At 43.6% G+C, this 17,848-nt stretch overlaps 1 protein-coding gene across 9 annotated transcripts in view; it reads right to left on the bottom strand.

The window, feature by feature from the left end:
- The window catches only part of ZHX1 (zinc fingers and homeoboxes 1), a 29,213-nt gene extending 11,899 nt beyond the window's left edge, over positions 1–17,314 (bottom strand). For 4 of the 9 annotated variants that reach the window (XR_008731210.1, XR_008731209.1, XR_008731211.1 and 1 more), the window contains exons 1-2: positions 16,972–17,314; positions 15,951–16,061 (exon numbers count right to left, since the gene is read on the bottom strand). The gene's annotated coding sequence lies outside the window, so the exon portion shown is untranslated. Of the gene's footprint in view, positions 1–8,589; positions 8,638–15,950; positions 16,062–16,154; positions 16,873–16,971 lie in introns of those variants that run through there. The other 5 variants (XM_055703851.1, XM_055703850.1, XM_055703852.1 and 2 more) reach the window with 5 other exon arrangements.
- Between the last annotated feature and the right edge of the window lie 534 nt (positions 17,315–17,848).

Genomic DNA, 17,848 nt, shown 5'->3' with positions numbered 1-17,848 from the left:
CAAAGGGAATACTCAGTAGCTGTTTCAAAAGGTTAGAACGGGAACAGCATGTAACAGGTTAAAAACAGAAGGACAGCTTTGTTCATGACAAAGTCTTAAAGGAAAAAGAACAGTGTAAAAGGAACAAAGGCAGTTACAAGAAATGGGAACGGGAAAATAAATGCTATTTTTCATTGTACGATAAGATGATTCTTTTTTTTGTTATGGGAGGGCAGAAGCTGTGGATAGGAGTAATTCTTAGCTTCATATTTTTTCTTTAGGTAGAAGACTGAAGTGTTCATCCATAGCTGCTACTCCATAAGCTCTGTTTCTGAAACTGTGTGCCTCACCTCACTTTCCATAAAAATCCTACTCAAATGTTTTTTTAATTTAATTTAAAAATTAATTAATAAATTAATAAATAAAATAATAAAAAATTATTAAAAAAATTTAAAAATTAATTTAAAATGTTTTTAACAGTCACCGTCTGCAGTACTTCTGTTCCTACATCCAAAGTGCGCAGCCTGACATGATAGGCTTTTTATGCCAAGGATATGGTTACATGGCATTAAGGACACTGACAATGCTCCATAACTCTTGGGTAATCATCATTCCAGGATGACAATTACTTAATAGTACTGGACTTGAAAAATACCCTTCTTCCACAAGTTAATGCTGGCAGTCTGTAAAACTGCACAGAAGCGTAGAAGATACTTATTTTAATGTATATACAAAGTATGTATTGCAGGCCATTGTCTTTGCAGCGAAAGAACGATGAAGCAAAGCTAAATGGATCCATTTGTCTCTGTGTCCTGAGGGACAAGAGGTAGAGCGTTATTAACTGCTGCTTCTCTGTGGGGCTGGAGGGCTCTTGACAAAAGACAGACAACTGCCAAGACTCAGCGTTGAGCAATGCTCTTGGGGAAGAGCTGGGTGGTATTACCTAATCTTTCTGCAATCCTGAGTAAAATTTCAGAAATGCTAGAAATGCCCCTTTTCAAAAGCTACTTAACAGCCAGTTCTGCTGACTGAAATTGCAGTTTGAGAAGTGGCTGTGATACTCTTCAGTGCCTCATTCCTAGCGCTGCACATAGGATCTATACGCAGGGCAGCCTGAGGGAGTTTAAGGTCTTGCTGAAGGTCCAGTTGTGGGATGGCACAGAGTGCAAGTGAAAGCAACATTTGACCTCACATGCACTACTGAAGCATGCTGGAGGTAAGGAATAAAATGTGAAACCCATCTAACAAATCAGTTAAGTGTTTTTCTCCAGTCCCCTCATTTATCCAATCGCATTTATGGTGCTTGCAAGCCACATCAACTTGCAACTGCAACACCTGCAGCCCTTTAACTAATCTCTGTACCACACCTGTTTGCAGAGGTTCAGTCTCCCTTAGGGTACACAGGCAGATTATCCTACTCCTCCACTGATTACCAATGGAGCAACATGTTTCGTTGATGAAAGCAGGTCCCAGAAAAAGAAAGATGCATCTACACTCTTCCGACTACGCTGCATATGATTATTTCTTTTTTTTTAAAGGATGCTGTAATTTCAAAACCCTGTTCAATTTAGGGCCATGAAGAACTACGACAGTATTCAATAAAATCTCAATAAAGCATGTTGCTTGCAATCTTCCCAGCCTTCTTTTCTCTACAGACTTTACAGAAACCTCCATTCCCTTCTCCCTGGTGCTAACGGGATTATTCCATCTGTAGCGCCCTGCTTGACATGTTCTCTCAGTTTACGAGGCTATTATGAAAACTCACACTCAATTTATCAAACCAATTATGCATCATTCTTGTACTTTGGTTCCTCTAAAACACTCTCCTATACTGTTTACAGTAATGCCATGTGGGACCTCACCATGCATCTTGACTTCAGTAAGGTTTGCAACGTCCCATCCCAGCAGGCCAGTAACACCAGCAAAAAAGAAAATCAGATTGGCTTGACATAATCTGGTTTTGACAAATCCACCTCTTTAACAATCTTGTTACAATCCTCTAGGTTCTTACAGACTGTTCTTTAGTAAACTCTGTATCATCCTGTGAACGAAGATCCCGTTAACCGATCTGCGATCCCCTATGTGTTCTCCTCCTCTGCTCATGCCTCTCCCTCACTTAAGACTAGGTAGTATGTTTGCCTGTCTCAAGTCCGCTGAGACCTCCCCCCATCCTCCATGAACTCCTGAAGGTCATCACTGATGGTTCAGAGATTGCTTTGGCTTGTCCCTTACATACTTTATGGTCAAAGACATGACTTAATATTGTGTAAGATTATTTTTAATTTTTTTTTTAATTTTTATCTGGACTGTATTTTTATCCCTCAGTGTTAATATTGACATTATATTCTACCATTTGGTTTATAATTAAATATTACAGGTGTTTGCTTTATGTCAAAAGCATCATTTTTCCATTAAAGAATCTGGAGGAAAATCTTCAATTAGTTGCACTCTTAATCACAGAATGACAGGATGGTTGGGGTTGGAAGGGACCTCTGGAGATCATCTAGTCCAGCCCACTGCTAAAGCAGGTTCTCCTAGAGCAGGTACTCTCTCAAGACATTCATCACTGCAATCCTCTTCTGTAATTTTACCTCAGATTCTCATACATTTGATATTCCTAGCAAAACCAGCCCATGAAACAGACTTTTTTATGTTCCTGGAAAAATTAAGTACAGGCATACTTTTTTGAAGATCCAGGGTCTTATACTTTACCTTTGAGCAATTAATTGCTCAGGACACTGCTCTTCAGAAACAGATCATAAACAGCTAATAATCTCAAGTCATTAATAATTATAATACGACAGATTTATTCCGGAGTGGAATACAACATTTGAAGTTGTCTCTATAGCAGATTTGGATAAAGACTTATATAAATATTTTCTAAATGCAGCCAGAAACTTCTGCCCTTCTGGTTATAGTTTGAGAAGGAAAAGACAAAAGGCTGACAGCAGAAGCCACACGTAAAAGAACCTGTTTCTAGGAGTAATTTTTTTACCCACCTTTTCCTTCCTTCCCCCAAACAGGAGTACCTCATGCAGCAAGAAAACAGATGCGTTTACAGAAAGTGTTCACTGCATGTTCAGGTTATATGCTTTATGCAAAGGCATTTCTCCCTGCTTACTGTTTGTACACTTCCATCCAGTGTACAAGTGAAGCGTGGCACCAAAAAATCCAAACCCATGTAATGTGATTTTAAGTACATGCACAAACTCAGGATGTCTCAGGAGAGATGAAGCAATAGAAACTGATTCTAACTTTTAAAATCACCTAGATTATGAATTGCCTATGACCTCTCTCAACACAGGAAGCATTGTTTTGTCTTCTCCTTATAGAGTCTAATTAATCCTTGACAAGATGCAGTTGCTGATCCTTTGTTTAGCTTCCTTCTAACTCTCACCACTTATTCAGAGTAGACGTATCCATGTCAAAAACTGTTCTCTACAGAGCTCAGTATAGGCTAATCTGCTCTGATCTTTGCTGCCTGTCAGCTAGAAGGGTGAAGAACTTTGTTTCACAGCGCCATTTTCTTCAGTTGTTCATTATCTGCAAAGTTTGAAGGGCATTACTGCTTGTGAATCCAAAATAAAGCCAAACCTCTATCTAAACCCTGCAATATTCACATTTGATTCCCATTTTAAAATGAGGTCAGGTTCTAATTCAACATGGAAGCAAAACCTGTCAAACTGATTTCAGCAGGACTTCACATGTGCTACAAAGATAAGGGCATGCTTGGGGTCCTTGCCACATTACAGTCTGTAATGAAGGAGGCACATACCAAAAGCTACTGTCCTGCCTGCCCACAGCCAGCTTCAGAGTATGCAACAGGCAGAGCCGGGCTGGAGCGCTGGGAAGCTGACAACAAAGCCCAGCAGAGGCTGGAAGGAGCCTGCCACAGAACACGCGGCCAGCCCTTCTCAGTTACCTCCTATCCCCGCTGGTTTTAGTGGGTAACAAGCAGGTTTCATCAAAGCAGACTTCAGAATTTCAGGGCCACCTCTGAAGTGACCACTAAATGACCTAATTACCTTTATTACAAAATATCCCCCGGGACCTCCCCAGTGAGAACCGTAATTTATGCCACTGCTTTTGACACACAAAGCCATAACCAGTTTTTATGTCTGATCATGTAAAAGCTACTGATCCAGTGTGACAAGTACTTAACAATCACAGGTGCACTGATAAAGCAGCGGCTTTCACATATATGGTGCACGTCCCTGCTCCTCAGTCACATAAGCATGTATTTTCCATGTCATCCAGTCACCTCGGCAGCAAAACCTCACACAGGCAGTTCTTTTTCTTTTTTTTTTGGACCCCTAAAGTGTTCAATTTTACTTGTGAGCACTCTACCTTAACACCTCTGCATGATTATTCTTGAGGGTGAGTATGAGGCTTACGTAAATGCTTATCATACCAAATAAAATGGCAGCAGAGTTAGGGATACTTTTTTTGCATAGTTACAGCTCAATTTTCTTTTGCTTGCTGTGCTATTACATAGAAAAAGAAAAGGAGGAAGAAACAAGTTATTGACACAGAAAGATTTTTAAAAGTAGTTGGGGTTGAACAACCATTTAATTCAACCCCCAAAATGCTTCATACTGGCTTTTAAAAAAATAGAACAGTAAAAGATTATTAATTTTTAAATTGTTTATCAAAAAAAATTCTCCTTAAAACATAAAAACAAAAGGTTTTATTCTCCTGGGATTTCCTTCTTTAAAATGGAGGAATCTGGCACAGATATGATTTCACAACATGTTCCTTTCAACTTGAATCTGCGTATTTTTTTTCCCCCCGATGAAAAATTTCTGAAGACCTTAGTTTTCCCAGGCCCCGACTAGTGCTGGAAGTACAAGACCTTCCTTTCACTTCCTGGAGTTCATGTCCCTAGACACCTTTCAGCTTCTTCAGAGACCAAAGCAGCAGTCCTACAGATGGTCTGCTAGATAGCCCGACTCATTCTCTAATCATCCCTCCTGCTATACAGGAACCCCCGCGCTTTTAAAGGTGACACAGCTGAGCACAGATTGTCTCCTTCTCTCCCCCTCCTCCACTGATTACAACTAACTGTACGCACCCTTGTCACACTGGAAACCAGACTTCAAATCGGCAGCTATCTGCTTTCATTAGTATTTGCCTGTCACCGTAGCAAAATGGTATCTTTTCAACAGCAATTAAGAGTATTGGGAGCATTCTACCCTTAAACAAGGGGGATAGGTCTCAGGGCTTACCAACTCCCAGTGCTTTTATACCTCCTGCTAGGTCAGCGGCATTTGCAGGAGCAGGAGAAGCAGCAGCATGCTTTAAGGACTACACAGATGCATGCCAATACAATAGCCTAGACAGATGGAGGAGGAGAATCCATTTAATACAGGTGGTTTAAAGCAGCCTCCAAGTGTGCATGACAGGCAAAAGCATGATCAAGAGCAGGTAACAAAAAATCCTACAAATTCTACCTTGGATACAAAAAACGTAGTGATACGTTATGACTCATAATTCTGCCAATTTTTTATTTTATTTATTTTTACAAGCAGAACGCATTTCTCAGACCTCAGGGCTAGATCCCTGGCAAATTTCAAGTTCCTACGTCAAATCCCTGAGGCACAGAACTGTTCAGAAAAAAAAAGATAATACAGCTTTTACACTGAGATTGCTTCTCTTGCTTTCCCTGCTTCCCTCCTCACTGTTAATTTTGCTCTTGAACCAGCTGAATGTTCCCCCAAAACCCAAAGAGAGAACAAAAGCAGCCTTCAGATAGAAATGATGTGTGAGAAATTCTCATTTCAACTATCACTAGAAACTGAAAACAAGGACTTACGATGGACTTGCCAGGTGACACTAATATACACTGCTACATGATCTGCATGTATATGCATACACCAGGATACAGATGGTAATTTAAGTAATTTGTAAAGGATCCCAAAATACTTGAAATAAATGTATAAATCCAGTACTTGTGTGGGCCAGTGTTTAAAAATGAGGATAAAGCAAGGACTTGGGAGGGTCACTTGAAAAGCAAAAAAAATTACAGTTCTACTGCATGAGCCTGGGTTATCGCATGTCATGGTGAAGGTTTTAAGGCATATTATCAAGGCTGCAACTACTCTTTAGAGGCTCCTCTACCACTTAGGCCACCACTTAGGGCTTCTACTCTCATGTGCTTCCTCACAACTTCTTATGCATGCCCCAGACCCACCTGTTTCCCACACCATGCCCTCCTTAAAGCCTCCTCCAGCCTTTCAGGTCTGATACTACTTTGTGAGAAGGTCAAGGTGCACAGAGTGCATCAGAAGTCCTTTGTTTTCTGATAATGATTTGTTTCTCCACTTAGTAAGTAAAGAATGGGACTTCAGAGCTGGTTTTTTAAAAGGGTTTCTTTAACGTGGCTCCAGAATGCTTCCAGTGTCACGTAACAGCTTTACAATTTAAGCTGAATCGCCTAAGTTAAGGACAGACAAAAGCAAGAACTCATCTAGTCCCTACTGACAGACTCATCCATATTGGAAAGATGCAGAAAAAACCCTGTGTCTATGCCTGCAAGCACAGCTGATCTTATAGAAGTTCTTCAGGACGTTATTTATTCTTTGACCTGATCCAACCAATGCTTGTCATGCAGCAGCACTTTCACAACACAAATACAACACTTCAGTTTCCCTCTCCATATCCAGGGTACTCAGTCACTGCTATTAAGTACAAGTATTCCCACTGCAACACTAATTACTGTCAGGACAAGGGCAAGACTGTCAAGCTAACTCAGGTTTACCTGCCACTCACTGCACACCAGCATGTTCTTGGTCTGCTACAGATGATCACCACTTTAGGGGCATGGTGACAGTAGAGTAACAGCATCTCAGCACTGGCAAGGAATTGTAACCAGCTGTCCGGAGAGGTTGTGGAATCTGCTAGGGACTTTTAAGGAATTTCCATTCTTGGAAGTTTTCAAAACTTGGTAAGACCCTGAACAAGCTTATCTATCTGCACAGTTATCTATCTGCACTATCTATCCACTTTTTGCTTTGAGCAAGAGGCTGGACTAGCTGATCTCGAAAAGTCCCTTCAACTCTTGATTTTTCTCCCCAGGATTTGGGGATTTTTCAGCTTATAACTAAAAGGAAGGAGGGTAGTCCAAGCTGTGTGCATAAACACTCTCTGCAGGTCTCAACTATCTAGTAAAACACCACTGTGTACCAAGCTAACCTTTGCAAAAAGCGAAGCATTTTTATTTGCAACAGCGACCTGACTCCACCTCCCTGCTGAGTACTGTACTGTACTCCTTAGACACTCCCGCTGATTTCTGTGGGAGATAATGTCTTATTCTGTGTGTGACAAAGACTGATCCCCCCTCTACCCCCCTGCCATCATGCATTCGCAGAATGGATAAACATTGTTTACTGCCAATCAGCCCAGAGACAAAAAAGGTATAACATAGGGGACCACAGAGCCTTCCAAGTATAACATGTGGAATAAAAAGCTGAATCTCGAAGTCCGGTCACCCACTGAAGTCAGAGAGATGACTGTGTACTCAAGTTACCGTAGAGTAATGAAGGGTCTGAAAGAGTCAGCAGACCAGAACAAGTATCCGAGCCCATGGCACCAGGGAGCAGAGGGCTTGCAGTGACCGTATTTAACATGTTCTGCGCCACAAGCACTACCGGACTAGAAGCCCAGCAGAAGCCCGATGCTGTCCCACACTGCTCCCAGCTCACCTAAATGAAGGCCTTCGATGCAGCAGCAAAGTAACCCAGCAAGAATCATCATCTTTCCGACTTGTTCCCAGGAGCTCCACTGTTATCCAGGCTGACACCCCAAACTTTTGACTGTGAACATCACCTCCATGACTGACTTTCGACCAGCCATGTGACCCCTCTCCTAACTGCCCTGCTCGGGAGGACAACCCCCAGTTCGGGAGCCACCAGCCAAGGACAGCTGGAGGCTGCACCTTCTGCCCTGTTCTGCAGGAGCTGCCTGTCATGTGAGCAACTCTTGCAGGAGAAACACAGCCCTCTGATGTTCAGGCCTGGCAGGGAAGTAAGAGAGAGGATTACTGAAAACAGACTACCCAGTTTCACTTTTTGTCTCTGGCATACTAGCATAATGGTGGAAAGTCAGCACAACAGGATTTAAGTGGAAAGCATGTAGTTAACTGAAACACTCTGCTTAAAATGAATAGGGGGGGCTGTGCTTAAAATTAAATTCATTAAAAAGAATCTGTGGGGCTGCTTTCTTCTTTTTTGCATTAAACACCTTCAAAAAATCAGATTAGTTCTGTTTTAAAATATATAGGTAGTTTGAAGCTGCATAAATATCCTAGGGTCAAAATCATACTCTTTCTGATTTAAGTGAGAATAAGCAGTAGAATTTTATTTAAAAATACTGTACCTGTTGATAAAAAGCACATTTAAGAAGCAACAAAGAAGCCCCCCCAGAAAATTACACAGCATAAAACAGGACAGCAGCAGAGCTGGGGGGCGGGGAAGGAAGACAAGAATCAATATTATGTTTAAACTGCCCATTATTGAGAGTAGGAAAAGCAAAGTTTTAGTCAGAAACACTTTGTTAATTTACATTAATGTTCCAGGATCACACTGAACATCCTCTTATATGAGTAACACCTACCTAATTCACCAACATTAAACCAGTCATGCTCATTAAGAGTACCGATGACTGCCTGAAGTACTGTTCTGTAAACAGACAAGTTTTTATTAATGGAATTAAAGCACTGAAGAAAAAAAAAAAGAATATTAAACCAGACAGTTTTAGTTTGTATAATTATTTTTCTTTTTAGAAACAAGTGATCTTAGTTAACTAAGTTGGAAATTCTTAGTGAAAAGATGTAATTAGTGGCAGTCAATGACTAACCTTATAGACAGACATCCACTTTGTAGACAGCTGCACTGAGTGAAGATCCAAATTATATTCTGAATGACAGAAGTGTCCTGCCTCAAAGCTGCAAAAGCAGGACAGGTTGTTTTCTGTGTAATACCTCCAATTCAGGTTTGAGCATGAGGTCTGCCAGGGCTAAAAATCTTAACAGACATGGATATGTCATCACCAAAACAATAAACTGAACCTAGTAAGTATAAAAAAGTATCATATTTTGTCTCATAAATCCATAGGTTTTAAAAAAAAAAGCAGTCATGCTTGGATAAATGTATTATTAAGATATTGTACGTATTTACAGTAGTTTCATTACTAATACAGACATCTTTTGCCATTTAGGGGAATTTTTAATCAAATTTTAATTTCCAACCAAATGCAGTTTGATATAAAATGGGAATAACAGGAACTAATCATTATCTGAAAAACAAGATATTCGTAATTCACCATTTCCTAAGAAAATGACAAAAAGTAAAAATTAACTCTGACGAGTGTATTTTAAGATAAAGGACTGTATAAAATAAACACTCACCAATATAATTTATCCCTTTACAGAACAAAACTGTGCAAACTACCACAATATCAAACAATGAGAATCACTCGCCATTTATGAAAGTCATCAAAATAACAAATGCAAATCCAGATTAGAAGAAATCATTTAGAGCAAGATTCCCTACATGCAGATATAAACTGTGATTAAATCACCTATTTAAAACCATTTTGATTTCTATCAATTATTCCAGTTCCCATATATTAGGATTATTTTTTAATTAATACATTAGTTAAATGATATCTGGAGGGAGATCGGGGGAATACAAAGATTGGTAAGGAGGGGCAGGACAAACACATCTAGTGTCATTATTAAATCAACCAAATTAGAAGAGCCCAGGATATGACTGGGGTGCGGTACTCAAGGAGAATGTTTATGAGTGTCCAAGTTTAGCATAACAGAATAGGCAGGCCTGGAAACCCCATGGGAATAAGACGCATCTGTTGTTGTAGGCAGCCCCAGCAAAATGTTACTGGTTCACTAGCCCGAGGCAAGCTTTTATTTTTTTTTTTCCCTTTTCCCTTTTTTGACAGCCAAGTAAAATATTAGCTTGCCTTTTTTTTTTTTTTGCCATCGTCAAGCTGAGGCCGGGTGAGAATATTTTGTGTCTAGACTAATAAATGTTTGTAAAGATTTTGCAAGAGTGGTTTATGGGAACAGAATCCACTTTTTGTTTTTCTGCTGGAAAAAGCAGCATTAAAAGCAAACGAGCACCATCATGCATTTGTTTCAAATTGCATATTACAGCACTGCTATTTTGTGTGCAATCAATACATAATTTGGAAGAAAAATGCTTTTAAAATTCAAAGCTATCCCTGAGCAGCTAAGGTTCTCTTGGAAACTGAAGGAGGAGTCTGAAATTATTGTTCTTTTGTTTGCATCCCCCAGCGGGAAAGGCAGCACACAACTAGAAACCACTGTGCTTTGAGGCAGCATGAATCATTAAGAATAAAGATCAACTCCCCTTCATTTAAGCATTAGATATTAAAACTGAATCTAGGACAAAGGTAAACTAAACAGACTTTCCTTCCCAAGCAGTTATTGGGTTATATAAAATATGAAAGGGACTATATAAATCTTGTAACTTCCTCTACTGAAATTAAAAAAAGATACTTACATTTCATAAAACATGGCCTGCCTAGATCCCAATTACAAGCATCAACTTAATCAGTGGAAATTACTTGGATACACATGGGCCAAAAGCTACATTTTCTTTTTAGTACTTGTTTTGGAGGGCGGGGTATCTCAAGATGAAATGGCTGACTGAGCTTTTTATTTCATTGCTTTGGATGGAAATGACTGATTCTTTCCACACAAAGTTGTGCAGAAGAAGCTGCTCTGGTGCAAAGCCATCTTCAGTCCCAACCCGCCAGCAAGCTCTCACCCTCAGCTAGCCTCTCCCTCTCTCGGGTCAGCTCTCTGCAGCATCCAGACTTAAAACCTTGCCTGGTAAGGAAGAGGGCTCCTGTTCATCAATTCACAGACAGTAACTTCATGAGGATTACATCCATAAATAGGACATTCACTCATATAAAGGAACATACATTGCAAATTGCACCTTTAGAATTAGATCATGCCCATATGCATCTGGCCTAAATTGCACTAAAAGTATTGCTTGCTCTTTGTCAGTAAGCATGTGTGACCACAGGGTATGGTGTTCACACTCTCATTACCCACGCAAATATCAATGTATTGGAAAGCTTTCAGAACAAAGGGTGGTGAAGTAAAATTTCAGTGTATTCAGTAACGTAAAACTTCTCCCTCTCTGAACATCATATACAACGATTAATGTATATTTCTAAGGATGTGCATATGCAACAATTTCTTTACTATGTGTGGAAAGAAGAAACTTAGCTCAATATTACTCTTTTTCTCACCTCTTCCCTCCTTTTCCCAAAAGAAACAAACAGCTGATATTAATAAGGCCTTATTTTTCCCCTGGAGGAACCCAGGAACTAGAGTATTAAAGAAATAAAAGCTACTTCTGAAGAATCATGTTTAAAATGAATGTTTGTGGATTGTAAGATAGAACACCCAAAGTTTTAATAATCTCGGAAAAAAAACCCCAAAGTCTCCTTGTATCTTAAAGTATTTCTTTTAATAAAATAATTTGTTCTCTATTCACCCACAAACTCCTCCAGCAAATCTAAGTAAAACATATTAAGAAGTCACCTTTGAAAAGCATTCAAAAGATACAAGGAGTAACGTTGTGTCGTTTGTATCACATTTAAACAGAAACCGACAATGCCAGCAGGGATCTCATACGGGCACCAATTCCTCAGACCAATCCATGCACAAAAAACTAGAACTCACGTGACATTCCAGGTACCGTGAACCTTTTGTCAGACCAGTTCCCTACTGAGAAGTTTTGAGCACAGAGAGCCAGCCATAAGTACTCAACATTGCAAACAAGGCTGGACATTGTGCAGTGCTGAATGCTCCAAAAATTCCACTGAAGCTACAAGTATGTTTCCTCTTGCTGAGAATCCTACTGAGAAACAGAAACCCCTGAGTCCTCATGCTTGCTCCACCTAGCTCACTTGGCAACTGCTGCCAAGTGCCCAACTACTGCTGATACAGCTGCTGATACAGCTCTGATTTGCAGTGCGCCCTCAGCTCCAACTGGTGTTGCTGAAGGCAGCTGACCTACGTATAAAAAGGCAGTATTTGTATACTTCAAAAGTATTCTAAAGATTAACTACGAATCTGGACTTTTTGAAGAAGCACACAGCTGTAACTAAGGTTTAACCACCCGTCTTCTACACCCCAGACAGTAATGATTGCTCTTTACTGCCTCCTTCCCCCATTGTGTCCCCTTTACTCTTTTTAGGACATATGACATTCCTAGATCTCATTTTGACCTAATTAACAAACCACAGCCTTACACCCATGCACAGAGCCAGTAGGAGAGTTTAAAAATAAACAGCATTTTGACATAGGAAGCGTGTCTTCATCCCTGTGTTACAATGGAATGGCAATCATGTTAGTACGATGTTTTGTTTAGGCTAATATACCTTAATTTTTAGGAAAGCCAAGGCTTGAGACCTCTACCAATATTGCCCCAGACTATACAAACATGTATTTCCATTTATGAAGTTCTTAGCACTTCTTTAAGGCAAGACAATGTTAAAATAATGACACTCGTAACCTATAAATAAGGATTCAAGCCTTAAAATCTATATAAAATGATTGCCTAATTCACAGTATTCATTGTAAGCTAACAGCCATTTCCCATTCAATATATGTGGGTCGTAAGATGCTTGAAGATTCAGAGTGCTGAACATGTGGAACTTTTACCACAACCATTAGGAAGTTCAAAAGCTCATTTCTGTCCTTCTGTCTGGTGGGGTGAATTTGGCGCTCAAAGCAGTCAACAGAACGACGCTGGCTTTGCCAAACAGCGAGGGCTGGTGTTATGCATGCCTCATTACACAGTTCTGTCTGCCCACTGTTTAAGCAAAACTGCCAGCCTTCAAGGCTTGCTTGAGCAGCGACTTCAAATTGTGGGTCCCCTGGCAGCATGTTACATTCTTTCAACTCCTAGTGAAACCAACAGTTGAGGAAGGTGAGCAGCAGATTGCAAAATCCACTGGGGATAGCCAAGTTGCACTGAGTGAACCTCAAATACCAAACTCACTTTCTTAAACAGCTCCAAACACCATTTGAAGCCTGCTCTTTGGAAGTAGAATATATTGAGATTCTTTAGACCTCTTAGGCACAAGCAGAGGTCACATTGCTAAAGGATGTCTGCAACATTAAGTTCTTTGTAATCTTTGACATCATTTAAGGAATGCAAAAAGTAGCATAGAGTTTTTTACCATTTTTCCTAAAGGTTCTCCCATCAAGCCACATCGTTCCTCTTTCAGTCATCAGCAATCTTCCTAGCTTCTGTGCTTCAACATGATACTCTCTTTTTATAATTTTAATGGTCTAATAAACGTACTCTCCAGTTCTTTCCCCTTTAAGAATGTATTATTTTTCACTGAATTCTATTTAACTTTAACATTTGCTATGATCTCAAAGCTCTTAAGGATAAATATGCGGTACACATCTTTCCACAAGTGACAACACCGGACTTTTGCTCAATTTGAGCTGAATTCTTAAGTTGGTTAGACAGGATCCACTGGCAGTAAAGACACCACTGTTCTATGAAATACATTTGAGTTCACTGAACTCCGAAGGATATTAAAAAGACTTGAGTGGACCTTCTGAAGTTCCTTCCAGTTCCTTGAGGGAAAGATTAACAGAACTGGAAATGAACCATCAGTTAAAGTGACACAAGGCACAGATTAAATGCCATCTGGCTGCTACAGGGTAAGGAAACGTATCTTTTTTGGTGGCTTCCACCTCCACAGAAGAAAGAAACAACTGTTTATGCAGCAAAGTGATCTGAATATTTGGGAAAGTCCTTAACTAGCCACAAAAAAAAAAAAATAAAAAAAGAGAAAAAAAGAAAAAAAAGAAGAGAAGATGAACTGGAAGAAAGGCAATACATTGGAATTAGTAATAATACTAGTAATAATGCTGAAAACATAAGTAATCACACCCCTTTCATAGCCTGAAGAACGAAGCTGCTTTAATGCCCAATTTGACAATATGAGAAACTGAAAGAATAACAAATGAAAACTGTAATCTTATAGGTATATATTCAACAAAGGTGATGCTACTGACACGTAGTGGGGAGGCACATGAGTAGAACACCAAGATCAATATTGCTGCCTATTTAGGAAATAGCAAGTAAACAAACGAAAAAGGGGAAACGGTACTATACTGAAAATTGCATCACTTGTAAACAAGTCACTGACAATTCAGAGGTGAACCATCCTGGACATATACGGATCAATGACCCCACATCTAAAGCACAAGGAGAGGGAATATCGACCATTCATACACAGAAGAGAACATGTACTCAGCTAAAAATGTTCAGAACCTTCCCTCATGCCACGACCAACCCTATTACCACACATAACTTTATTTTCATCAACAGACACTGAAAAAATAATTCTGTAAATTTTGCAACAGGCCCAGCATTTCTAAAAATTAGAAAACATAAAAATACTGAATCTGACACCATGGAATTCTTGACTAGATCTCAGACTGAAAGGTAAAGAGAAACTGATCACCAGAATAAAGATTAGCCACAGCTTGGCTACAAGTGATTGTGACTTGGTTATATTTATTATGTGCAAACAGAAGAAAACTCAGTTTATATGTACTTGGTGCTTTAAACATTCCGGTTTCATAAAGATGGAAGAAATCCTCAGACCACGTATAATTGAATGTGACTTCAAAGATACAGGGCTACTTTTTAAATAAGACTCCTCTGAAGTCACACTCAAACAAAAGGGTTACCAACCATAGACAGATGAAAAAGTTAACCAAAATTTAATCCTTTCCCTCAGACTACATGGAGGCACAAGGGGGGGGGGGGGGGGTGGGTGGTAGATCAAGGATAGCAATAAGCTTAAGTGAAATACTTTTATAGACTGCTCAGCAATTCAGAAGACACAAGAAACAGTCCTTTCGGTACAGTAGGGACAAAAGGAATCCTAACCATAGTGCAAAGTCCACTATTTCTTCAGTACTGAGAAACCTACCAAAGGCAGAAGTGTTCAATACATAGCTCTAACAATCTCCAATGATGTATTGGTACGCAGTGATAAATATTGCCTGTTCCAAGAATAATGAACAACAGTGACAAATAACAGCAATTAAGGCTAGACACACCAGGACACTGGATCCAGCTACAGCGCACACAGGTCATCCAGGGTGTTGCAAGAGAGGGAATAATCCAGAAGAGAGTCGTAAGAAACATTAAGGGAATACAGAAATACGCCTCACAAGGAAAAGCTCTACCTCAACCTGCTATGTTTCACAAAGACAAGTTTGGGGACAATCACAGCATACACACACATTACCCAAATGCAATACTACAGGGCTCTTCAGTCTAGCAAAGATACGAGAACCACTAGTCTCAAGTTAAAAGCAATTCAGTTCTGAAAAAAAGCATCTACTTCTCATCGGCTCAGGGGAATTCAGTTAACAACACAAGCGAAACAGACTGCCTTGCTGGCAATGTTTGAATACAGTAACAAAAGGGTTTTCCAAACGATGCCTGCTCGCTCAAAGAGAATGTAATTCAGTTTGCATCACGCAGGTTGTTTTGAAACGTTTTCTCCCAAGTACTCACAAGCTTTTTCTTTCTGCAAGAAATCCTTCTAAGCAAGAACAAACAAAAACCATGCTGCTGGGCAAAACCAACAGACCAGCTTTCACAATTCCTCTCTCGTTCCTACATTTAATGCAGTATTTGTTTTGAGATAATAGCTTCCATAACAAAATCCACTTTTCATTTATACAATGCTTATACGCACTTCGGCGTGCCCAAGACGCTCTCTGTACGGCACCTATTCCAGCCTGCAGACCAAGAGACATCCCAGCCTTCGCTATTTTACATGAACAATGCCCTGTGCCAAGTAAACTTCTCCATCCTCCTAACTAACCCACCAGGAAGTCCAAGCAGCTCAGAAACAACGCACAAGGAACCTACCAGATAATGTTCACTACTGCAGATACTCTGAGCTCTTTTGGAGATCCAGGACTGCCTCCATTACAGGGTTTATGAAAGTCGGTGTCGATCTCCAGTGCTGCACGCCCTGATCTAGGAGAGAGCCGAGGGTCAGAACGCACCCCAAAACCCAGACACCCCCAGAGCAGGACATGATTCAGGCATGTTCCCCGACCGTGCACATACACTGCACTGCTCCTCCGCGCTCGCCCCCGCGCCGCAGCGCCGCGGGATGCGAGACGACTCCGGAGCCAGAGGAACTTCATGGCTCGTCGGCTGCCGCCGGTCAGTCCGCCCGTCCGTCCGCCGGTCGGTGCCGCCGCCAGCCCGGGCGTGCGCAGCCCGGTGACAGCGGGCGGGGACTCGCCAGCTCCTGCCGGCGCCCCGGGACTGAACTTCTCGACTCTCCTTTGCCGGCTGACGAGTCAGACGGAGCCTCCTCCGCCCTGTGGCGAGTACAGCCACGCACAGGCGCCCGGCTTCGCAGCTGGCACAAGGCGGAGGAAGGAAGGACCGGGAGCGGAGACAGTCCTCGGGGCTCGGAGGGGCTCAACCCTCCTACCGGCCGGGCCGGGCGGGCACGCAACGGTCCCCTTCGAAGTTACGCCCCGGCTCTACCCCCGCCGCGGCTCCCCCAGCCTGCGCGGAGCCCACCGCCCCCGGCAGGCGATGGCCCCCGGCCGCGGGGACAGCGCCGGCCGCTCGCCCGCCCGCCGCCGCCAGACAATAGGGAGGCGGGCGGGGCGCGGCCGGCCCACGGCGCCCACCCCGCGGGCGGCAGCAGGGCGCCCGCCCCCGCCGGCCAGGAGCCGCCCTTGCCCTGGGGAGGCGCGGGGCGGCGGCGCTGCTCCGGCCCCGCCGGGGGAGCACCTGGCCCGCTCCCCGGGGGGAAGCGGGGGCGTGCGGGGGGCACGCCTCCCCGGGGGGGCCGCCCTCCCACCTCCCGGCGCCGAGAGCCCCCTCTCCGCCCGCGCCAGAGGCGGCGGGAGACGCGAGCCCCTACCTGACGGCGCTGCTCCGCCTCGCCCCCTCAGCCCGCGCCCGCGCCGCCCGCCTGCCTGCCTGCCCGCCTGCGCTCACGGCCGCGCCGCCATCTTGCGTTTCACAAACTACTGCACTTCTTTTGGGGCGGGGGGGCGGCGGGTGAGCCGGGAACTCCCAACGCCGCCGGCCGCCCGGGCCCTCGCGTCGCCGCCGCCCGCAGCGCCCACTCGCATCCTCCCGGCGCCTCGCTGCCCCGGGGCGGGTGCGCGGGGAGGCCGGGCAGCGGCGGCCGGTGCCTCAGCCTCCCTGGCAGGGAGCGGGGGCGGAGCCGTTCCGCCGCCCCGCCGCCGCCCCGCCCGTCAGGCGGCGGACACTAGCCGGAGGACGGCCCGGCCCCGCCGAGGCAGTGGCCGCCCGCGGGGGGCTGCCCCGGAGCCGCAGCCTGCCGCCGGCGCTCTCCTGAGGCGAGCAGCCCGAGGCGCGGCGGCTGCGGCAGGCAGGAGCGGGGGCGGCAGGCCGGGCGCTCCCGGGTGGCAGCGGCGCCTTCGCAGCCCGCTCCTCCTCCGCCGACAAACTTCAGCTCCGCGCCGGAGCCTCCCGCCACACACCCCGGCAGGGGTCGGGGACGGCGGCGGCGCCAGCCCCGGGAGGGCGCGTCCTCTGTCGCCGGCCCCGACTTCCCCTCAGGCGCCCGCAGCGGCCGCTGAGTGAGGACGTTGCCGCAAGCTCCAGAGCCCCGAGCCGGGGGCGAGTGAGCACAGAAGTAACGGCTCGGAGGGGAGGGAACCACACACCCCCACCCCCAGTTTTTGGGCTTTAGTTACAGAACTTGGGAGAAAGAGGTCTCTACCTTTTACTACATACCTACCTATAGATTTTAGTCAATACTGAGTTTA

Source organism: Falco cherrug, chromosome 3, assembly GCF_023634085.1.
Source record: "Falco cherrug isolate bFalChe1 chromosome 3, bFalChe1.pri, whole genome shotgun sequence".
Classification (NCBI taxonomy): Eukaryota; Metazoa; Chordata; class Aves; order Falconiformes; family Falconidae; genus Falco; species Falco cherrug.
This window is presented reverse-complemented; position numbering and strand designations above follow the sequence as displayed.